The sequence below is a fragment of the Hyperolius riggenbachi genome, chromosome 6 (genome assembly GCF_040937935.1).
Source record: "Hyperolius riggenbachi isolate aHypRig1 chromosome 6, aHypRig1.pri, whole genome shotgun sequence".
NCBI classification, from domain to species: domain Eukaryota; kingdom Metazoa; phylum Chordata; class Amphibia; order Anura; family Hyperoliidae; genus Hyperolius; species Hyperolius riggenbachi.
This window is the reverse complement of record NC_090651.1, coordinates 111,643,537-111,668,093: the sequence shown is the minus strand read 5'-3', so window position 1 is coordinate 111,668,093 and position 24,557 is coordinate 111,643,537. Positions and strand designations below refer to the sequence as shown.

General features: G+C 42.7%; 1 long non-coding RNA gene across 1 annotated transcript; it reads left to right on the top strand.

Moving 5' to 3' along the window:
* The first annotated feature begins 1,174 nt into the window (after positions 1–1,174).
* On the top strand, positions 1,175–14,798 carry LOC137522523 (uncharacterized). The gene is made up of 3 exons (XR_011022318.1): positions 1,175–1,211; positions 9,191–9,247; positions 14,676–14,798. It is a non-coding gene; the product is annotated as an uncharacterized lncRNA (long non-coding RNA).
* The last annotated feature ends 9,759 nt before the right edge of the window (positions 14,799–24,557 follow it).

The window sequence follows — 24,557 nt, the reverse complement described above, 5'->3', positions numbered from 1 at the left end:
GCAGAGTAGAAAGATGCATTCTCCTGCCTCACAAATTATTTAACAGTGGCGTAGCTAAGAAGCTCTGCCCCCCCCCCCCCCCCCTTCCCGAGAACTCTATGCAAACAATTGATATGGTGCACCAAAACCTGCCAAGGACAACATAGTGTCAGTGGTGCAAGAAGGAGATTGGAACCAGTTTGTTAATGATTACTACTATTCAAAGCATATATAGAAAGGATTATTACAAGCACAGGATGAGTAAAGAGCTAATACTGTGTTTGAGGGTGGGCCCTCAATCACCCGAAATCGGATTTGAGCATCCCTGGTCAGCACTAATGGTGTGTACAGAGTGTAAGAGAACATCCATACAAAAAATTAAAAACCGTTAGCGCTGCAGTAATGAACAACTATATTCACCTCCGGAGTCTTGTCCCACGAAGCCGCCCCGAAGACCCCACATCACTACACCTCCGCCGCTTCCCTGTCTCCTCCGAGAAAAACGCCAAGCTATTTACTGCATTAAATTGCTGGGAGTTTTTTCTTGGAGGAGAGAGGGGAGGCGGGGCCAAGTGACGGAAATGTAGTGATGTGGAGTCTTCGGGGTGGCTTCATTAGACAAGACTCCGGAGGTAAATATAACTTTTAATTACAGCAGCACTGGCTGATTTTTATTTTTTGTATGGAGATCCTCTTTAACAAATAGCTGAACAGTAGTTGAAGTGGCAATCTTTTCAAAAGGACACTAGATGTATCTCTGTAGGCCACAAGTAGCTTATATGCTCTTCTTTTATAAACACAGATAACAGGTACACTTTCATATTCAGGATGACCAAAGTGATTTTATGTCAGGAAACGTCATCTAGCATTTGGAATTTATAATGCATTTACAACCTGCTTGTAAAGTTGTGATGCTTGCTTACATATCTTGGTGAGGGATATGAGTCAATACATTTCTATGTTTGTCAAAACGATTTGACTTGTTTGCTGAGTGGGAAGATCTCCATTTCCACTCAAGCCTGAACATTCAATTTATTTGACAATAGATTACAATATTTCAGTAACTTAAAGTATTATTGGTAGGCAAATAATGGCTTTTGCTTCAATCTCTCAAGAGGACATATGCACTATGCAGCTGTAACATTGCCTAGGTAATTCATGTGTTGCCATGGTACCAAGCACTATGCAAATGACGTAGCATGTGGTATCCTGCCAACAAACACATTACCCAGGTAACTTGGGTTGCACTAATTGTGCAATGCATGCTACTAACTTTAACTGTCTAGAATCCTGTGCATGGGAATTGTAATTAGGGAATATGTCTGAGGCCATGTACATAGTGGTGTGTTGTGTTGTGGAGTAACAGCCGCTTTGTAACCCGGCTTACCGCACTGCAATGCACCACCTATTAAATATTCACAGTGCATTGAGAGCATTGCAATATAAAGGGTTGTGACATCACAATACAGTGCATGCAATGTATTACCGCTAATGCGCATGATAACAGGAAAAGTAAAACATACTTTTCATTGACTGTACGCTTCACTGTACCCGTTGCAATCGTCATCATATAAATCAATAAATCAGGTTCAAATCCCAGCACGCATTTAAACCATCGGGCATATAGGTACCTATGCAGAGAATCCAAGCCGCTTCATAAAAAAGCAATTTGTGCTATAAATAGCCCCATTGGACATTTAATTCTTTACACACCCTTAAATGAGAACGATCACATGTCTCCTCGATGTGTGAAAGAGAAATGTTTGGAGACGTTCATCATATTGTTGTTGATTTTAAGCAATCTTCTGTAGAGCTCAGGAAATTCAGACCCTCAGGGGCCTGGTCGTGCAGCACATCTACTGCACACAACATGAAAAGAAGAAGACGACATAAACAACATATTGAGAATTACAATTAACATACTGTCATAGAGGAACATTTTTATTCGAAACCATAAGACATCATTGTCCTCCCCATCTCATATACAGCACAATAGTGGCATGTCAAGGCCCCACATTTGTAAGAAGCTACAGTGGTGAGCCAAGTAGGGTGAATCCACTGCGAGGGAGAAGGAGACTAGGTGACAACCTTTTCCTACTTTTCATGTTAAATATCAGAGGCAAAAGCTTTAAATTGTTGTGTGTAGATTTTAGCTGCATTGAAATGATTAATTTGGAAAGATGAGTGTCTACTTCAATATTACACACCTAGTACTGTTCTTTGCATGTGAGACAACAGAGTTATATGAAAAGTCTTGGATGTCAGGTTTCACACACAATTACAAACAAGATACATTTCCTCTGCTCTCCATGCAGGCAGCTCATTTAGAGAGACACGCAGCTGCAGTGAGACCTGTCTCACATACAGGGCTAACAGATGTAAGTAGAGAAATTCCCCTCCACGCATGATTCACTGGTCTGTCACCCTGCTCAGCCTGTCCACGTCAGTAAATTGTGAAAGGAATTTAATAACAGTAAACAAAGAGATAAGAAGTCAAATGTATACAGCAATATTTATGAGCACTTCCCAAACTATTCTCATATCAATAAAAAACAAAAATTATAATTGATAGTGTTCCTTTAAATGACTCACGAGGCCAAATACTAAAAAAAAGTTAAATACCTGCATGAAATCATCCGCGCCCTCCATGCCATTCCGCCGGGTCCCTGCTGCTCATTAGCCCCCCGGGCCGGCTCCCGACCCCACAGCCTGGGTCGGGTTCTCCTGCCTCCACTAAAATGGCCGATTGAGCATGCCACAGGCTGTCTCCTGTAGCGTGGATCGGGGGGGAGGTCCTAGAGCTGCGCAGCCGCACTCACGTCTGTGCGGACTGCGCAGCCGCGGCCAGCTCAAGTGGCCATTTTAATGGGGGCAGGAGAGCCCGACCCGGGCTGTGGAGTCGGGAGCCGGCCCGGGGGGCTATTGAGCAGCGGGGACCCGGAGGAATGGCACGGAGGGCACGGATGGTGTCCTCCGTGCATTAAAATTTCATGCAGGTATTTAACTTTTTTTTTAGTATTTTGGCTCGTGAGACCTTTAAGTAGGTGATTGAAGCTTCACCCTCTACTAAAAGTTGTATATTTTTATCAATACTACATGACAATACAATAATACAATACAATAACATTTCTATAGCGCTTTTCTCCCATAGGACTCAAAGCGCTTAGGCTCTCTCAGATTCAGTAATTAGTAGGATGAAGTATTCACACAACAAAAGTTATATTTCTGCAAATGCCAGACTGAACAGGTGGGTTTTCAGTCTGGATTTAAACACGTCCAGGGATGGGGCTGTCCTGATCTGTTGAGGTAAGGAGTTCCAAAACGTAGGGGCAGCATGACAGAAGGCTCTGGGACCAAAAGTTTCTAAGTGGACTCTGGGTATGACTAGATTATTAGAACCTGTGGATCTGAGAATGCGGGGATTGCTACGAGGCTGTAACATATCTTTCATGTATCCAGGGCCTAGATTATTCAGGGATTTAAATGTCAGTAGGCCGATCTTGAACAGGACCCTCCATTCTATAGGTAGCCAGTGAAGGGAATGCAGGACTGGCGTTATGTGGCAGTGACGGGGTTGGTTGGTTAGCAGTCTGGCAGCAGTATTCTGTATCAGCTGTAGGCGGTACAAGGCCTTTTTTGGAAGGCCAGTGTAGAGAGCATTGCAGTAGTCCAGTTGGGATGTGATGAAGGCGTGGACTAAGGTTGGCAGATCTTCTGGGGGTATGAGGTGCTTGATTTTTGCAATGTTCTTCAGGTGAAAATAGGATGATTTCACCACAGCAGAGATTTGAGTTCTGAAGTTTAAATCCCCATCAATTAGAACTCCCAGGCTACGCACATGATCAGAGCTGCGTAGATCCGTGCCTCCTATTCCCAGTGGTGAAGACTGCAAGTTAAGTTGTTTTGTTATCATGCTCTGCCCTCCAATCAGAAGGACTTCAGTTTTGTCTGCATTTAGTTTCAGCCAGTTGTCATTCATCCATTGCTGTAGTTCACGTAAGCAGGCGTTTATAGTTAGAGTTGGGTCTGTCACACCAGGCTTGAAGGAAAGATATAGTTGGGTGTCGTCTGCATAGCAGTGGTATGTCAGGCCATGTTTTTGGATTAGTTTTCCCAACGGTAGCATGTAAATCGTGAAAAGCAGGGGAGAGAGGATTGAGCCCTGGGGCACCCCATACTTAAGTGTTACAGGGGTGGACAGGAAGGGCCCCATAGACACTTTGTGGGTTCTGCCACTCAAGAAGGATTGGAACCACTGAAGTACTATGCCATCAATGCCGCAGTATTCCTGTAGCCTGTTTATCAAGATGTCATGGTCAACTGTGTCAAAGGCTGCAGAAAGGTCTAGCAGTATGAGGATCGAGCACTCTCCTCTGTCTCTTGCCATGAGCAGGTGGTTGCATATTTGGATGAGGGCAGTTTCAGTGCTGTGGTGTTTCCTGAAGCCAGACTGGAATGGGTCATAACTGTTATTTTGTAGGATTCTGGCTTCTAGCTGGAGGTATACAGCTTTTTCAATTAGCTTTCCCAGAAAGGGGAGGTTAGAGACAGGTCTGTAGCTGGTCATTGCATCTGGGTCCATGGAGGGTTTTTTGAGGAGAGGCCTGACAGTTACTTGACTCACATGGTAGCGTAACCAATGGTACAAATGGTCTGCTTGATTTAGTCACTTCAAATAGATCAGGCATTGTATCAGATGTGTAAGTTCAGGAACACTTCAGGAATAGTGATCCCAATATGAAGTTTATAAAAGCCAAGTTTAAAAGCCAAGTTTAAACATGTCATGGACTCACTAAGCCTTGTAGACATGGGATAAAAAAACTACAAAGCAAGAATACCAAAGGAAAATGGCAAACATTAAGGCCTCACATTATAAATCGCCAGCACAATCACAAGTGCTTTTGTGAGTGCTTTTTAAAGCGCTTTTCCCTGCGCTTTCAGAGTGATTTGCTCTTTGTTAAAGGGTAGGTCCGAGCACTTTAAAAATAAAAATCTACTTACCTGGAGCTTCTTCCAGTCCCCTGCATCTGTCCTGTGCCCTCGCTGTTGCTCCGGTGACTCCCGGTCCCCTCCGGTGGAGAAGCCAAACTCGCCAGGTCGGCTTTCCTACGCTCCAGTGTGCAGCTAACTGGTCGTGTTGATGTCATCTGGACTGTACAGCGCAGGCGCAGAGAGAGCTGCTCGCGCAGGTGCAGTGGACATCCTGCGGCAGAGGGGACCCTGGGCCACCAGCTGTGAGCAGAGCTGTGGCGATGGCACAGGACAGCTGGCTGAGTCTGGAGGAAGCCCCAATTAAGTGGATTTTTTTATTTTTAAACAGCTCGGATGTATCCTTTAAGTGCTTTTCTAAGCGCTTTTTATAGCGCTTTTGTCTGGCTATTTGATATTTTCTTCCTGAAGACAATCAGGAAATGAACTGATGTATTTATGTCATTTGAAGGGTTAATGGTGTGTAAGGCGGGGCAATTGTCCAGCCAGGGCGGGGTAGCTTGTTTGGAGCTTATATCTTCAGTGTGTGTGTGACCAGCTACTGTTAAACACCTGATGAAGGACCTGCGTGTCCGTAACATGTAGTATCGCTGTTCCGCAATACAGGCAACACTTTTGCAGCCATTGGTGTGCCACCTCTTTTGTAAGTTTGTACCAGAACCGTTAGAGCAATCCGGTTATGGCAAAGCACCGGCACAACACTAGGGTGCTGTCCCCATGGGCTGCTACATTGTGAAATCAGGCAGTGAACTCTTTGACCTGCAACTAAATAATTACGATGTATTTTCTTTTAAAAGCGCTCACCAAATTGCTTTTTAGAGCACTTTTTTTTAAGTGGTTTGCGATTTCCCTATACTTTGCATTGAAGTGCAAACGCTCAGGAAATAGTGCAGGACCCGCGTTTGTGCTTGGAAAGAAAGCTCATCGCTCATGTGAGAACACTCACATAGAGCAACAATGCACAAGCGCTTTTATGGCGATTTTAAAAATCGCCAGCTTTTAAAAAAAAAACTAAAATGCTCACGGTGTGACCAAGCTCTTAAATTGCTTTCTAATGAAATGTTTCTGCAAAATTCAGTACCTGAACAGCTCCACATACTGGTAACAGTAAATTCGGGCGCCTGAGGCTAGTGGACAAATCGGGCGCCGCCATTCACTCCTATAATAAATATCGTTTAATGGGCGCCCGATAGGAAAAAAGGGCGCCGGAGAAAAATAACGTTTTAAAAGCGGCGCCCGGAGACTTAATGTTTTATTACTGCTTCTCATGATTACACATTATTTAATGATTTATACATTTTTAAATATTATTTTTAAACGAAAAACAGTACAATATTTTTTTCAAACATTATTTTTAAACGAAAAACAGTACATTTTTTTTTTTTTTACATTATTTTTAAACGAAAAAACCAACAGGGGGGTCTTAGGTTTAGGCACCAACAGGGGGGGTCTTAGGTTTAGGCACCAACAGGGGGGTCTTAGGTTTAGGCACCAACAGGGGGTCTTAGGTTTAGGCACCAAAAGGGGGGTCTTAGGTTTAGGCACCAACAGGGGGGTCTTAGGTTTAGGCACCAACAGGGGGTCTTAGGTTTAGGCACCAACAGGGGGGGTCTTAGGTTTAGGCACCAACAGGGGGGTCTTAGGTTTAGGCACCAACAGGGGGTCTTAGGTTTAGGCACCAACAGGGGGGTCTTAGGTTTAGGCACCAACAGGGGGGTCTTAGGTTTAGGCACCAACAGGGGGGGTCTTAGGTTTAGGCATCAACAGGGGGGTCTAGGGGTTAGGGGTAGGTACAGGGAGGGTTACTTAGTAATTTTTTTTAATAAACGTTATTATACGTTTCACTATTTAAACGAAAGATTAACGTTTTTACAATTGCCGAATTAATGCACATTATTTAATGATTTATAACTTTATAAAACATTAATTTTAAACGAAATACAGTACAATACATTTTTAAACGTTATTCATGCTTATCGTTAAAAACCCGGCGCCCTTTTTTCCCAGCGCCCCTTTTTAACGTACGCCCACATACTACCAAAGAGCTTAGTCTTTTCACCAAAAACAATTACCGTACAAATTAATTATGTACTATGTCTAAACAATGACAGCTCCATGACCTGGGGGAATTACATTTGTCTATAAATAATATCATCTATGTAACAAATCAAAACTATATGAGCAATAAAGAGTACTGAAAGATTTGTTGTTGTATGTTAGGCCAAACTGTAATTCCCCTAAGTTAAATCCCCAAAAGTTTTACAAATATATAAATTCAAAAATAAATAACAAAATCTCAGGAACATAGGGCTTCTAAAATATGGAGTGTGTAACTCTTTACTAGGGAGACACCTTTTTCTTAAAATGGACCTGAACTCTTGCACAAGATAGAAGGAAAACGTAGAGAAATGCACCCTGTATGTATTTAGAGCGTTTAGCCTGTCTGAAGGGCCATTTCTACTTGTGCCACTCGCGTCTGCGAGACGCGCGACGGCACTTCCTGGTCTGCGGGTACGCAGACAAATCCCATCAGCCGTGCCATGCATGGCTATGAGATTCGCAGGCTCCCACACCAAATCGGATGTAAATGTCAGCCAAATTGCTAGCACAAGTGATTCGGCCGGCAGCGCCATTGTATCCTATGGCAGAGTTTCCCCGCACGATTTTCCTGCAGGGGAACTCTACGGATTTGGTGCGGAAACTGCGCCAGTGGACACGGACCCTAACCTGTAAGCTTTATATGAGTCATATTAACATGTAAAGCTAGGCAAAATTATGCAGCACAGAATACTCTGATTTACACGACCAACGTTAGTTTACTTAGAATACGTCTTGTCTCATGATCAACATGCTGAGCTTTCATGAAGTGGTGAATGCAGATCTAGGTACTGGAAAGCTGTATTTGACCCTGATGGACACGTGTATTTCTTCAACCTTGATAACTATGTAACTACAGACAGTCTCCGAGTTACAAACGACTCCAGTTACAACATTTCAGAGATAAAAACAAAAATGTCTCCATGGACAAATTATACAATACTGTTTTTATGTTATATATTTTTGTTGTTAAATGTTATAGTATTCTATAAACTGTTACAATTAGTTTAAAACACTTTAACCACTTCACCTACACGAGTTTTTCCCCTTAAAAAAACAGAGCAATTTTCACCTGTCAGCGCTCCTTCCATTCATTCGCCTATAACTTTATTACTACTTATCACAAAAAAACAATCTATATCTTGTTTTTTTTCAACACCAATTAGGTTTTCTTGGGGGGGGGGGTACTTTTCGTTAAGAATTATTTTATTCTGTGCTGCGTAATATGTTGGCGCTTTATAAAAACAATAAATAATAATAATAAATAATAATTCTAAATGAGTTTTAATAGGAAAAGTAAGAAAATAAGAAAAAAAATTGAAAAAAAATCTCAGTTTTTGGCATTAAAGTTTTAAAATAATACATGCTACCGTAATTAAAACCCATACATTTTATTTGCCCATTTGTCCCAATTATTGCAACTAATACATTTTTTCCCTAGTACAAAGTGTGGCGCCAATATTTTATTTGGAAATAAAGGTGCATTTTTTTCAGTTTTGCATCCATCACTAATTACAAGCCCATAATTTAAAAAAAGTAACAGTAATATACCCTCTTGACATGCATATTAAAAAATGTCAGTCCCTAAGGTAACTATTTATGTAATTTTTTAATTGTATTCTTTTTCTTTTTTTTTTTACAAATAAATGTTGAGAGTGTGGGAGGAAAGGGGTTAATTTTAAATGTAAAAATATGTCTTTTAAAACATTTTTTTTTAGATAATTTTACTATTTGGCCACAAGATGTCCTCGTGCATAACTTCCCTATGCATAGTATTGTAGGAAGTTATCTGTGGGCATGTAAGTATCAGTTTTTATGAATGACGGCGCCGTCTCATGGATGGCCATGGTCATTCACATGGGAAGGTAACGCCGGAGGTAACGCCGGAGATAACGAGCATGGTAGTGCACGGGAGGAGAGCAGGGCGGGGAGTGGGAAGGGACGTAGTTGCTATGTCCCTGTAATGGGATTTTGCAGGGACATAGTTACTTGTCCCGGCGGAGGGGAAGTAGTTAAAAGCACATTTAAAAAAACAAAATAACATAGTTTATACTATACTGTATGTCCAAATCCAGAGTTGTCCAAAAGTTAATCTTTGATACAAGTTTGGCTATTTTTAACACAGGACTCAACTTACAAAGGAATTCAACTTACAACCAATCTCCCAGAATGGAACCTCTTTGTAAGTAGTGGACCACCTGTATATGTACAGGTGAAGCACAGGAAATTAGAATATCATGTAAAAGTCAATTTATTTCAGTAATTCAATTTAAAAGGTGAAACTAATATAGGAAATAGGATCCCTTTGCAGGTGTTTCAGATTACATAAATGATTAGAGTCTGTTACTTTGAGCCTAGAATATTGAACATTTTCACAATGTTCTAATGGTCTGAGATTTTGATTTTGGGGTTTCATAAGCTGTAAGCCATCGTCTTAAACAAAATAGCAAATAAAGGCTTGAAATATCTCGCTTTGTATGTAATGAGTCTATTTCATACATTAGTTTCACCTTTAAAGTTGAATTACTGAAATAAAAAAATACTGAATCAAATTTTTTGAGTGTCACCTGTAACTATACCATGCAACACTAATCTGCACAGGCTGCTAATATCAAATGTATCACACTGACTACATTCATTTGAGCTGATTCAACTCAGCTAACTGGTTGGCCAAGTATGATATGATGGTGGTTTGCTAAATGGGAGACCTCTCTGAGCAGTAAATACTAATTTTGAACCTGAGCTTTGGCTTGGGTTCTCTTTAAAGGGAAGTTCTGAGGAACTAAAAAAAAAGAAATCCACTTACCTCGGGCTTCCTCCAGCCCCTGGCAGCCATACCTCTGCCCTTGCCGCAGCCCCGGTGACTCCCGGTCTCTTCCGGTGCAGATACTGACCTCGCCAGGTCGGCATCTTCCTGCACTCCAGCGTGTGGCTCACTGAGTGGCACTGATGTCATCCGGGCTGTAGTGCGCAGATGTAGAACTACTGTGCCTGCACAGTACAGTGTGGATGACGTCAGCGCGACTTTGAGAGCCAGTCGCGCAGGCGCAGTGGACATCTTGCGCCGGAGGGGACCGGGGCAACCAGTGGGGAGCGTAGCTGCGGCGAGGGCACAGGGCGGCTGCTAGGGGCTGGAGGAAGCCCCAGGTAAGTGAATTTTTTTTAATTTTTAATCTTCTCGGATGTGTCCTCTAAGCATTTTACAATTGAAATAAGTACCAAAATGTTGGTGAAAAAGTACTATTAAAATTATTTTGGGTATTTTCTTGGTTTAGGTTTAAAATGCATTTTATATTGTGTGGTAAGGAGGAGAAAAGTTAGGAGAAAAAGTGAGTTGAATATGGGCCAGTATGCTGTTTACATTCGGTAAACTTTACCAGTGCTATCAGCGCAACATAAAGTTTACTGAAGTTAGTGAGTGAATACACCCCCCTATGTACCTAATATATGTATCATAGTTTATATACCCAGAAACTTGTACTCACTGTGACAAATAATAGACTTTATACGTCACGTAAGATAACCAGCTACATGTAACAGCACATGTATCATTTGTGTACCTCGGTTGCAAAAGACTACTACTTGATTAGTTAAATGACCAACATAGTAGAAGGAATGTGTACCTTACAATTAGCCTTCATTTCAAGAACCTTTCTGCAAATAACTCCAAATGTACTTTACACAAAGGTGTGTTCGGTAGAATAGTGACTCACTGACATCTGCAGCCCAGGTGGAATAGATCCGGATAGGGGAAGTGGATTTAATGAAGGAAATCGTCTGGGTTTTGTTTTTCTTTTTCGGTATTTCAAAAGCAAGGGGCAGGGGTTGATGCTGTTGAGATGCAGAGTTACTGAAAATATTGACCTACAAGATCTGATCAGTCTATAAACATGTAAAAAAGATCAGTTTTCAGGATTTCTATTTACAATAATGCTACAATTGTGGCCAAATAGTTTGGCCATTAAATGCAAGATTAAACGGAGAAGACCTTGCTGTTGGAAAAGACTGCAGTAAAAAAAAATACAGGGTGATAGTGGCTAAGATGGATAGTCAGCATTGTTAAGAAATGAACAGGCTTATGCAAGATCTCACAGAAGCAGTGGCAGAAAACAGGCCAGGTGTGCTAAATTCCATGAGGTTATAAAGAGGCAGACCTGAGTTAATGATTGAAGATAGAAATCTACCAAGGAGAGCTGGAAGACAACCGGACAATATAATGAGCATTCAAAAATTAATTTCTCTTTCAGGCTTGGTTCACAGTGGGCATTGTGTTCCCTGTAATAGCAGGAATACAACACAATGGAACAGGAAAGTTCCTCTGCATGTAATGTGCGCTTCGCATATAGTGAAGCATACAGTCAATGAAATGTATGCTTCACTGTCACCGTGCATTTTGCATTGGGGTGCCGCATGCCATTAAAATGCACCACACTACCCCCACTGTGAATGTCGCATAGGCAGGGTCACTATCAGAAATTTCTGGGTCCCATACTGAGCAAACCAACTCTCATGCCAAATCATAATCTGCAGAAAAAAAAGCTCTTTAAAGGAGTTGCAAGGTGAAAAAAAATAAATGTAGTCCCTAGAAGACATTTGTCCCCGCAGCTTCAGCTTCTCCTGGGTCCCTCTGGCAGCCTCTGAAGAATCACCGACCCCAATGAGTCGGCGTCTTCTGCGCATGCACGGGCATGTGCCCGCCATGCAAGAACATACCCATGTGACCAAGAGCCTACTGCGCCTGTGTACTGCCATCAATCTCAGCAGCTCCGCTCAATGACCGATGTGAATAATGATGAGAAGATGCACTCACAATAAGGGGCCAGGAGGATGTCTGTGTGAGAGACAGCAGGAAAATGTCTGTGTGCTTTGCTGGTGCTACTATTGAATAACATTCATAACCTATATTATACCAGCGAGCACCCCCTCAGAACTTTTAGCTCTGATCAAGTGCCTGATAAGTGCCTTCATGTGATTCACTTTGCTTCATGGTAGAGCCCCCCTGGCCAGGCCCCAGAATCCTTCAGGCCCCATACACTCCTTTCCCCTGTGATGCCCTGATGGCACCCCTGTGCATAGGTAATGCATTGTAGTGCGATGGTCTGCGTTATACTGCTGTCGTTATGTCACAGCACATCACTGTGACTGTAGCCTTATTGTTCTTCTCCAGTGATTTCAGTCATCTTCACTGCAGCATAAATTGGGCATTGGCTTTTTAAATGGCTACTAGAAAGTGAACATTATTTTGAAGGAAACCAGTGATCTGTATTACATGATACGTTAAGTTAAATTAGTAGAAATCCTTCCTACACAGTAGTAAATGACAGCAGAAATACAGTAATTAAATACAAATAAAGATGTTAACCTATAGAATAGGTAATCTAATCCCTGTAACTATAGCAGAACTATTGTGGTAGTTGGAACAGAAAAGGATTAAGGTGAAATGGGGCCCAAGGCAAGGTACTAACCTTCACTTCCCCCTATAGTCATTTTGTTAAGCTGCAGTGTGAGAGTGATCAGAGAAGGCGGCAGCTGGGCCCCTTGATGCCCAATAGGCCCCAGGCAGTTGCCCAGGTTGCCTTGTGGGTGATCCTGCTCTAAATTGGAAATTCAGATTTTGCTCTATGTACCAAAACTAGCCTTCAAAAAATATGCTTCCATATTCATGGAAACGCACAAGTTTTTCATTCTTGCTTTAATGTTCTTCTGTGATGCAGGAGCTGTTAGGACTACAGATCATTTGTGAACTTTGTCCCTTGTAACTTAGCATTATTGATGATTTAGTCACAGCTGCACCCATAGACACGAGGAATGAGTACTATTATAAGGAAAGAATTACGGTACATTCCTTCATTGACAAATACCATGCAGACTTACTTCCGTGCAGCATATCTTGAAATGTCTGAAGCCCTATAAGGAACAGTTTCACCTTCATCACCAATGAAACACTTCTTTTCTAGACTGAAACCAGTGACGGAATCCTCTTTCCCTTGAAGTAGTTTACACAAGGACTAGAGAGTTAAATGATAAATGACGGCTCTTACACGGTAACATCCACTGTTTGTCTAGACTTTGCACATAAACCAATACAAACAAGTATTTGGGTTGAAGGATGTTCTCAGCAGCTTCTCCACACATATCAGGTCATTTCAATCAAACTCTGCTAAATATATGATGTCAAAAGCATACTTAATGCTCTTTAACTTTGGATCACTGCTACTCTGTGGCTAGAGTATAAGGACAAAGGAGGCAATAGTTGACAAACACAAAATGAATTCTTCTACCAACCAGTCAGGAACGACTGAGAAACGATTAGTTGTTAAATGATTGGATGTTGTAGTACAAACCAACTGGTCCTTCACATAACGTAATGTTTGTTTGATTAAGTGACCAATCAGCATGTACATGTGTATGTTGCTTTTGCAGTCCTGTTCAGTTGTTTTGGGATTGGGAAATTGACTGGACAGATTGATAGCCCAAAGGTTGGACACAGACTTTCTTATGTTTTCCAGGCTTAAAGAGACTCTGAAGTGAGTCTAATAGCATGTTATTACTGTAAAGCACCTTACATAGTGCTAAATTGCCGCTATCCTGCGGCAAAACGAGGGGTCTTTACCCCCCAAATTCCCTCTGTAAACTCGGGGAGTGCTGCTATCCAGCATTGGCTGGAAAGTGTAATGGTTAAGGGATCTGCCTCTGACACAGTAGACCTGGGTTCAAATCTCGGCTCTACCTGTTCAGTAAACCAGCACCTATTTCAGTAAGGAGTTTCTTGGGCAAGTCTCCCTAACACTTCTACTGCCTACTGAGTGCGCTCTAGTGGCTGCCTCGCAAGCGCTTTGAGTCCGACAGGAGAAAGGCGCTATACAAATACTGCCATTATTATTATTCTTGAAGAGGCAGAGCTTAGCCCTGTAGCTCTGCCTCTCAGCGCGTCAATCCCCACTGATCGCTCAATCTGCCTTCACAGAGAGGGGCGGGGGAGAGGCGGAGATCCGTGCGGCGATTGACTCAGCTCAAAGCTCTGCCTCCATGAGCAGCAAAATCCATGACCAAGAAAGTCGTGGATTTTGCAGGGGGGATTTGGGGTGTAAAGACCCCTTGTTTTGCCACAGGATAGCGGCGGTTTAGCACTATGTAAGATGCTTTACAGTAATAACATGCTATTAGACTCACTTCAGAGTCTCTTTAAAGACTGTTTAAATGTATCTTAGCTACAATTATGGTCCATGATTGTCTAGGCTTAGAATTTCAGAAGTGTGTACTGCACAGGTGTCCTAAACATCAGTTCCACATTCTGATGGCACAGAGCACTGTTGTCAATGTCCATTGTTTGTGTGGGAATATCACAGAAGGTTTCCTATCCACCCTCTCCATAGAGCGGAAAACAATACTTGTCCAGAAGTCTGTATAGTGGAAATTGCCACCTGAAATGATCAAAAAAATCATCAGTAATATAGAGAAAGGAAATATAGCTGGATCATATAAATATATGCCTGGATTACTTTGAAGGCACTCTAGGTGGATGGGTGTTCAGGAGCCTTGCTGCTATATCTTCTGACTGTTCTCCTTACCAAAAAAAGAACCTGGCCAATAACTGTATGATCTTTTAGATGTCGATGAAGACAAAAGAACCCAGTCCATACACTACTGTACATTCCCAGCAGTGGTAAACAGTGGGGCAACCGGTGGTGGAGTCTGAAGTCAGACACAGAGGCCAGGACAAGGTTCAAGAGAGGAGAAAGAAATTGCTTCAATGCTGACTTCTGATTCAACAAATAAATGACTGGTTCAGTGTTCAGAACTCATTCAACAAAAAGCAAATCTAGACATGCTTTCATCCAGATATAATATTTTACACAGTAGTGCCAAGTGTACGTTACTGAGTTACAGACATACATTTTCACCAAGGCAACTGTTTTTGTAGAAACCTTAGACTCCTCTGAAGTAGCTGAGGAAGGTTTTCCACTACTAACAATCACTCAGCCACTGTTCGGGTCTCTTGCTGAGCGGAACTCAGCTTCAGCAACATATGCGCTTCTATTCAGATGACCTCATCAAAGAGTCTACTGTCAGAGAGCCCGATGGCTTCATGAGTCAGATGAAAATACCTTTCATTTCTCTTCAGCCTGTATTCAGGCCACATGGTTTCCATAGAATACAGCACATGTTTACTGTTTCTTCTTCATGTCTCCTTGGGAGATGCATGCTTAGTTTGGTTTAAAGCATAGAGTATTGATGCTCCTTTCATGCTATATACATTGACCATCCTGAAAAATAGGATCACAATGCAATGGGGTGTAAAGTTGCAGCGACCCGTGCAGTGCAGAATATGGCCCATAAACGTTATGCTTGAAACGTGTGCATCCCCCCATAATGCACCACATGCTGTGCGCTATCTCATTGTAAATCATCACAACGCATTGCAAAGTAACATTGTGAAAGCCTCCATTGATATATCATTGGATCATGTTGGGATTTGATTATATTGCCGCATCGCAGTGGACGGTAAGGAGACTTAACCTTCTTAGCAGTATGGACGAGCTCAGCTCGTCCATAACCGCCACAGGGCACCGCTCAGGCCCTGGTGGGACGATTTTCTTAATTTTTTCTAAAACATTCAGCTAGCACTTTGCTAGCTGCGTGTTGGGGACGATCGTCGCCGATGCGCCGCTACCCGCCACATAACAGCCCCCCCCCCGAGACCCAGTGCGCAGCCTGGCCAATCAGTGCCAGGCAGCGCTGAGGGGTGGATCGGGACTCCCTGTGACGTCACGACATCGATGACGCCGATGGCGTCATTCCGTTTGTCGCCATGGTGACGGGGAAGCCCTAAAGGAAATCCTGTTCAGAACGGGATTTCCTGGTGGGTTTGATCATCGCCAACGGCGATCGGAAGGGTGGGAGGGATTCGGCAGGGAGGGGGGAATCATGTAGCTAGTGCTAGGCTAGCTACATGATTTAAAAAAAAAATTTCAAAAAATTTCATACTTTTTTCATACTTTTGAATGAATACAACCCACTTCAGGTAAGTAATACATACAGTACAGCAACAATATGAGGCCGGCTTTACATTGGATTTGTGCGAATCCATGCGCGCACCACATCACACCGCAGACGTGAGGCTTCATATGACCCTGTCCCACGGTAGAATATCAGGAAATTACTGATATTCTACTATTGTGTAGTAGTAATTCTAGTATTAATATATTGGAAAATTTTACTGATATTTTATTATCGCTAAACCAACTGATCTCCCTACGTTGCCAACCCTAACCAAGACCACTACCGATTCCTAACATTAACCAACTTCCATTCCTATGATGCCTAACTAATTCCCACCACCGATGCCATACCCCAACTGACTCATGCCTAACCCTAACCCACCCCCATGATGCCTAACCTTAATTTATTGCCCACAATGCTTAAACATAACTATTCTTATTCTCCCAGGACAAACCCACCGATAACCAGGGCACCTTTGTCACTGTAGACTGAAAATACAGGGCGCCATAGAAGTTTGGGCAACCATAGGCAGCTCATAGACTGCTATTGGTAACTGAGGCAAATTTGAGCGCCTGTGGATCCTAATAATACAGCTGGGGCTGCTCACTATGCAAACTGCAGCTACAAATAATGGCTACAAACTGCACCTAAATTTCCCTCAATTATTTGGGGCACCCAAACTTCCTATGGGGCACCCAAAGTTCTGTGATACCTCGGGCCCCCACATTTCTTGTAACTGCTCCTCCTACTTACCCTTCTGAACAGTACCATTAAAGAGAAACTGTAACCAAGAATTGAACTTCTTCCCAGTAGTTGTTACCCCCTTTCCCATGAGAAATATTTTCCTTTTCACAAACAGATCATGAAGGGGCTCTGTATAGCTGATATTGAGATGAAACCCCTCCTACTGTGTGATGTCAGGATCATGGTTCTGACATCACACTGTGGGAGCCTTGTTGCATTGTGGGAAATAAAATATCAGCTGTTTGCAGCTGTTTCCAACTGACAAAAAAGCAAGCAGCATCTCCTTCCACTGACATCACCTGCAAGCAGTAAAAATGTCACCATGTGATAAATGTCAGAATGTAAATCGGGGAGAGGAAAGATTTTACAATGGGAAAACACTGACTAAATCATTTATACATAATTCTTGTAAAAATTAAGCCATTTTTTTTTTATTATATTATTTTCACTGGAGTTCCTCTTTAAGTAATTTCCTTTCAGCAATTGCAATGCTCAGATTTGGTCCTTCTAATGGATTTTGAGTAACTCTCTGTAGTTGTGACCAATTTTAAGCGTACACATTTAGGAGTTGGTGTTTTATTGCATTTTTAAACGGTGCATCAGAATGTTATGTTACAGCACACCATACAAGCAGCAGACACAAGACTCCCTCTGTAACACAGATAACTGCATGACATGAACAGAAAGATAACCTATTCACAGTGCGCTTGTTCAGTAAATAAGGCTTCCTTATCGGCCTGTATGCCACCTTAAGAGCTCATGAAGTCAGCAGCCGAGAATCTGCAGTGACTAATAGCGGAGCAGCTTGGGCCACTTAAAATGCTTGTGGTCTGTGAATGACATGCATACATCCCAACATACAGCACAGAGCCCCAGTGTGGCTTCCACTATGATTTCATGTGCTATGGAATCACAGGCATTCCAACCCTGGAAACACAACTGCTGTCATAATTATCGTCATCTCTCCTTAAATGGGAAACAATTGGACCTATTTCCACTGGGGTGCCACGTCCGTGTCCGAATTGAATGCGGCATCTGTGCTGCTGTGGAGTTGCAGCCAAATAGGGATGCTCATTTGGATGCGGTGGAATTGGAATTTCTGCATGTCCAATCAGAAATCAGCATTTTTTTATCAGAATTCGGAAATTAGAAGAACAGAAATCGGAATTCTAGGGAAATCCGATTTACCGCAAATTGGTAATTTTAGCCCAATCACAGAACACAGAAGCACTGGACCAATCAGAGAATGCAGAATGTTTATTGCAGTAATTTTAGACCAATCAACAGATTCCATTTTTCCGATTTTCCCATATCTGATTTTTTTTTGGTCATGTTTTGCTTCCTCCGATGAAAAAAAATGACAAATAATATACTCCTTGGACATGGGAAAATCGGAAAACGGGAAATCGGAAGAACGAAGATCGGAAATTGGCATGGTGAAAATTGAAATGATGTGGAATCAGAAATGGGCATTTCCGACCATCGTTACAGCCAAATCGCTGTAGCCATGCCATGCCTGGCTAGGGACTTGGATATATGCTGTGGTAAACTGCAGCATGCTGTCTGAATCGCACTGGCATGTGATTTGGACAGCAATCCTCTTGACCATACATGTCAAACTCTGGCCCCCTGGCCAAATTTGGCCCTCAGAGCCATTAAATGTGGCCCTCAAGTGGTTTCCCCACTTTGCATTATGTTTGGCCCACTCTAGACCACCAGGGAAGCTATATTGGAGGTGAAGCCCTAGAACACCAGGGAAGCCATATGTGGGAGGTAGGGAAATAGCACTAAACACTAGGGAACTGTATAGTCTCTAGACACCAGGGAACTGTATAGGGGTTACAGGACCACTAGACACCAGAGAACATTGTAAGGGTAGAAGGCGGCCAGTAGACATTGAGGTTGGCCCGCGACTAGGTCCCAGTGTACAATTTCGGCCCACTTTGTGTTTGACACCCCTGCTCTTGACAGAATAGGCAGGCAGCTTTTCACCATTTGACTTAGATGCGGAGGAACGATGCCTATTCCACACTAGTTGAAATGAGCCCTAAGTACTATGAGGGAATGCTTGTTTTGCAGCTGCAAATTTACTATCATATGCTTTAAAGGACAACCAAGGTGACATGTGACATGATGAGATAGACATGTGTATGTACAGTGCATAGTACAGAAATAACTAGGCTGTGATCCTTTTTTTATTTCTCTTCCTGAAAGAGTTAAACATCAGGTATTCAAGTGACAATTTCTGTCCGGGTCGGGACCAGGTCAGACTACAGCATAACTGTCACTGATAAGTAATTACAGCCAAATAACACTTTCCTTTTAGTAAATGGCTTCTGAGAGCAGGAAAGAGATAAAAATGGTCAATAATTCATAGATTTGAGCTCTGGCATACTTCGATGAAGGTGTCATTGAGCAGAGACAATGAAAACATAAAAACTTAAAAACTAGATTTAAATATAAAGTAAAACTGCGGGATATCTAAAAAAAAGTCATTTTTAGGAGAAGGAAGATAGATAAAATTGTTTTTCTTATCAGTCTATTTTCACCTCGGATGTCCTTTGAGCAAAATGGGAGGCTGAATTAGGGATTTAAAGGTGAGAGACATGGATGCTGACATTTTATTTTCTTTTTAAACAATACCAGTTGCCTAGCTGTCCTGTTGATCCTCTTCCTCTGATACTTTTAGTCATAGACAGTGAACAAGCATACAGATCAATGTCTCTGACTCAAGTCTGACTGTATTTTCCACATGCTTGTTTCAGGTGTGTGATTCAAACACTAAGACCAGAAAGATACACAGGACTGCCGGGCACCTGGTATTGTTTTAGTTTCCCTTTTAAGGAGAGATGATGAGTGACTATAATTATGACAACAGTAGTGTCTCATGGGTTTGAATGAAATTCCATATTACATGAAATCATAGCGGAAGACACACTGAGGCTTTATGCTGTAAGCTGCGATCTATGCATGTCATTCACAGACCACAACCATTCACCACAAACAAAATGTTTGCAGACCGCACGTTCCCATAACAAATGTCCTGCGGCAAAGAAACTTGCTGCAAGCTGAATTATAATTTTTCATGGCACAAAAATAATCTGGCGTCATGTTTGCAGATGAGCCAGCTGCACATGCTAGAAGCTGCTGCGACATGTAGAGACAGAAATAAAAGTCTTTCATTACATGCCTAAGGCCTCATTATTACAGGTATTATTATTTAGTATTTATATCATGCCAAAATCTTCAACAGCACTGTACAGAGTATACTGTCTTATCACTCAGCTGTCCCTCAGAGGGGCTCACAAGCTAATCCTTACCATAGTCATATAAGTATGTATGTATGTATGTATGTATGTATGTATGTATGTATGTATGTATGTATGTATCGTAGTATAGGGCCAATTTTATGTATGTATCATAGCCTATGGCCAATTAAGTGGAAAGTCAATTAACTTATCTTTATGTTTTTGAGTTGTGGGAGGAAACCGGGGTGTTCAGAGGAAACCCACACAAAGACAGGGGGGCATACAAACACCGTGTAGATAGTGCCCTAGCTGGGTTCCGAACTGGGGATCCAGCGCTGCAAGGCATGAGTGCCACTACACCACTGTCTTGCGTCTTTCATATTTACTGTGTTGTGTCACGGTGCTCTCCCCCCCCACCGCAGCTCATCGCAGTGGCCACTAATGTCTATGAGACATGCCACAGTAGTGGTCTGGCCGACGGAAGTGGTCCATGCGGCGGAAGTGGTCCGGCCAATGCAGAGTCGGCAGCACGGTACGTGACGCAATGGAAGTCAATAGCAACGCAAACATTTTTAAAGTTGATCTGTGCCCTGATGTGAGGATCTCTTTACAAAGTTTGATTTGAAGCAGTGTAACCCTCTAAAAGAGGGTCCCAAAAGTTTTGCTAATGTATTTCTATGAGTGAGGTGACTAAGTTTCGCCTTAGATGCTTGTCTGTGGAACCAAAACAGCGCATGGGAGAGGAGAGGAGGTGCTGTCATGGTCGCACAGACTGTTGCTAAGTGACCATAGTACACAGAGCAGTGGAACTTTCCAGAAACCCTGTGCGGCCTGTCGGAAGCTATAGCGCAGGCGCGGAGGGGCAGAGCTAGAAGGGTGTAGCCGGAGGGAACTGGCTGAAACTAGCCAGAGCGCGCCAGAGAGCGAGGAGAGCAGAGCGGAACTTAAGAGACAGGAGCGACAGAGAGAAGGCCGCAGCAGTCACCCCAGAGACTAAGAGGGGACCCGGCAGCTACGCAACGACTACAGTGGAGCAAGTAAGGCAGAAACAACCCGGCCAGACAGTGACCGGAGACCAAAAGCAGCTTGCACAGAGTCCATCTGAGCTAGTCCGGTCAGAAAGTTACAGTGTGTGTTCATTTAGTAGCCAGTGTCCGGCGGAAGCTTGCTGAGATAGAAATATAGCAACCCAGAACCTGGAGAGGCCAGTTCTGTTCAAAGTGCTGTTATTAGAGATTGTTTGTGTGCAAAAGCTTTAAAGATACAGAAACCTTGTGTTGATGATACAGTTGTTGATGCAAGATAGAGATGACCAGCTAAAGTGAAGAAATCTTCTGCTGCTTATGTAAAGTGTATTGAGAGTAAAGGCCTTGCTGTCACTAAGAGACATTAACAGCCTCCATAAGTACCCCACAAAGCTTATACAGCCCCCCGCTTGCATTAAAGGGACACTGTAGGGGGGTCGGGGAAAAATGAGTTGAACTTACCCGGGGCTTCTAATGGTCCCCCGCAGACATCCTGTGCCCGCGCAGCCACTCACCGATGTTCCGGCCCCGCCTCCGGTTCATTTCTGGAATTTCAGACTTTAAAGTCTGAAAACCACTGCGCCTGATGTCACCAGGAGCATACTGTGCAGGCACAGTATGGTCTGTGTCTGCGCAGTACGCTCCTGGTGACATCAGCGGGATTGAGGACATGGCAATGCAGGCGCAGTGGTTTTCAGACTTAAAAGTCTGAAATTCCAGAAGTGAACCGGAGGCGGGGCCAGAGCATCAGTGAGTGGCTGCGCGGGCACAGGATGTCTGTGGGGGACTTTTAGAAGCCTCGGGTAAGTTCAACTCATTTTCCCCCGACCCCCTACAGTGTCCCTTTAAGTCCTGTTATAGAGACATTGTTCCTGTCAAGTCCGTTTTAAGTCAAGAGTTAAAGTTCAAGTATTCTTCTGTGCTATGATCTGAAATGTTACTGAGAGTTTGATACAAGAAGTGAACCAAAGTGTGATTTATGCATATTACTTAAGTACACAGTCCTAAAGAAACTGGAAATTACCAAGGCCGTGAGAGTAAAAGAGAACCTTTCAGTATTAAAAGAAGATAAGGAAAAAGGAGGAGTTGCATTACATCCTGTGATCCTAAAGTGTGCTACAGTAAGAAGTGAACTGTCATCTGACCAAGATACAGAGTTAACTTACTTGGAGTGCAAGTTTTGCATCAACTCTAAATTAGAGCTTATTCTGCCTAAAAGTCAAAGTGCACTAAAAGAGAGTTATATTGTGGGAGCGTGATTTGGGTGGCATAGCTGGGTGCATTGGTCACTTTATCTTTCATTTTGTTTACTTTTATTTTCCTAACCTTTTTGTTTATTTGATTTCTATTTGATTTTGTTTATTTTTTTGGGAGGCCCTATCCAGGCAGGTGTGTTACGTGTAAAGTGGGTTTGTGGTAGATTATCAAGGGTAAAGAGTCTAAGATATCTGTAAGCAAGGTGAACATACTTTTGGGATCAACCAACGAACTGTGCAACTATAAAGTACCATCTTAAGAACTGTCCCGTGTTCCCCCAAGGTTTTGCTAAGCAATATAGCTTGGACTTGGTTGCAAGGGACTGAGAACTGTTTAGGAACTGAAATTGCTCAGTAGACCATCCCCTTTCCCAGCCCATGCCCCAACAGTGGTACTGTGATGTAAACATGCTGTAAAGTGATTTATTATTGTAGAAGAAGACCTTTGTAGCTCAAATTTCTTATATAATTTGTATGTAACTTAACCTTTTTACCAGTGCACCGGCTGTGAAGACTTGGGGATTGTGTATTTTGACCTGTGATGTGCAAGGGAGGTGTGTTGTGTTGTTGAAGTGTTACAGGTGGATCGAAGCTGACAGTGACCACCGTTAGGTCACAAATAAATCTTTGATAATTTCATCTGAGTCAGTGTCTGATGAATTCCCGTCAGCCGGGGCCTGGTGCTAATATTTAATCGGGTTACAGCAGCAGCATTAAAGGGGCCCTAAACTCTGATTAAAAATGAAAGTTGGACTTACCTGGGGCTTCCTCCAGCCCCTCCCCCTCCCTAGCCTGCGAGGACCCCTGGCATCCTCCTGGACCCTTCCGTGGTTCTGGCTCCGGTAATCCAACGACTTCGGCTGAAGTCACCCGTGCACACCACTGTCACTCAAGCTGCACATCTTCTCACCAGCTGGCGTAAGAGTCCTGCGCATGCGCGGTTCTCTAAGACTAAACCCTGCATTTGCAGGACTCTTACGCCAGCCGGCATGATGATGAGCAGTGTGTGTGGCGGGGGACTTCAGACTAAGTTAACCCCACACCCCCCATTTAAAGGAAATAAAATGCATGGGGTTCAGTGGTGAAGAAAACATGCAGGCCAATCAGCAATTTGTTGTCTGAACAAATCACTGACTGTTCTGCATTTTTCCCCACTACTGACCCCAGTGCAAAACAGACAGCTGTCTCCAGCAGATGGAGAGTGGGGGCTGCTTAGGCTGGACACCCATTTGCGGCAGTGTTCGCTGATTCCCGGTGATTCGGAAATCTCCAGTGATTAAAACGGAATATAACCCTGCATTTCAACTTTGCTCTAAACATTATTTACAGCATATTATATGCAACCAGCATTTTTTTTTTACTAGACCAGCATTGGAAGGGTTAAACACAGAGGTTTAAAGTTCCATGGAGAGATATGCAGAAGTTCAGATAGATACATTTAACTAAATAGAATGTAACAAGTGATAAATGTTACACACTCTTTGGCTGTCCTCCAGCTCCTTCTCAGTCAGAGAGAGTGAGTCACATTCAACACTTAGATACATTTATGTAAACAAAATGTATCTATGTAAGCTTCGGATGCGGCTGAATATTTCTCCAGGAACTTTAAAGCCCTGTGTAACCCTTCCAATGCTGGTCTAGTAAAAAAAAAATGCTGGTTGCATATAATATACTGTAAATAATGTTTTAGAGCAAAGTTGAAATGCAGGGTTATATTCCGCTTTAAGGAATCATCAGGAAAATAAATTTCCCGCAATTCCAGAGCGATTGCGATTTTGTCCTAATTGGCACAAATGCAATCACTCTGGAAAAATCGCAAAGATGCTGCAGGCAGCGACTGCTGTGGGATTACTCCTGTATCCTATCCTAGAAAGCAAAAGCGCTATTGAGAATACTCTATGGTGTCACCACCTGTGATAAATTTCAGAACAGAAATCAGGGTGAAGAAAGGGTAAGGAAAGATTTTATAATAAGAAAACACTGACTAAATAATTTATAAAGTAATATTTAAAAAAAAATAAGCAACCTTATTCATTACATTATATTCTGTAAGGTTCCTCTTTAACCTTTAGGGCAGTTTCACACCAGCAATCAGCGTTTTGATTGCAGTGTAATTGGACAATCGCATTGCACTGCAATGCTAAAAACAGGCTTTATAGATACCTGTGGTAATGAGCGGTAATGAGTCTTCATGTCATTCTTGGCAGCAATTAAAA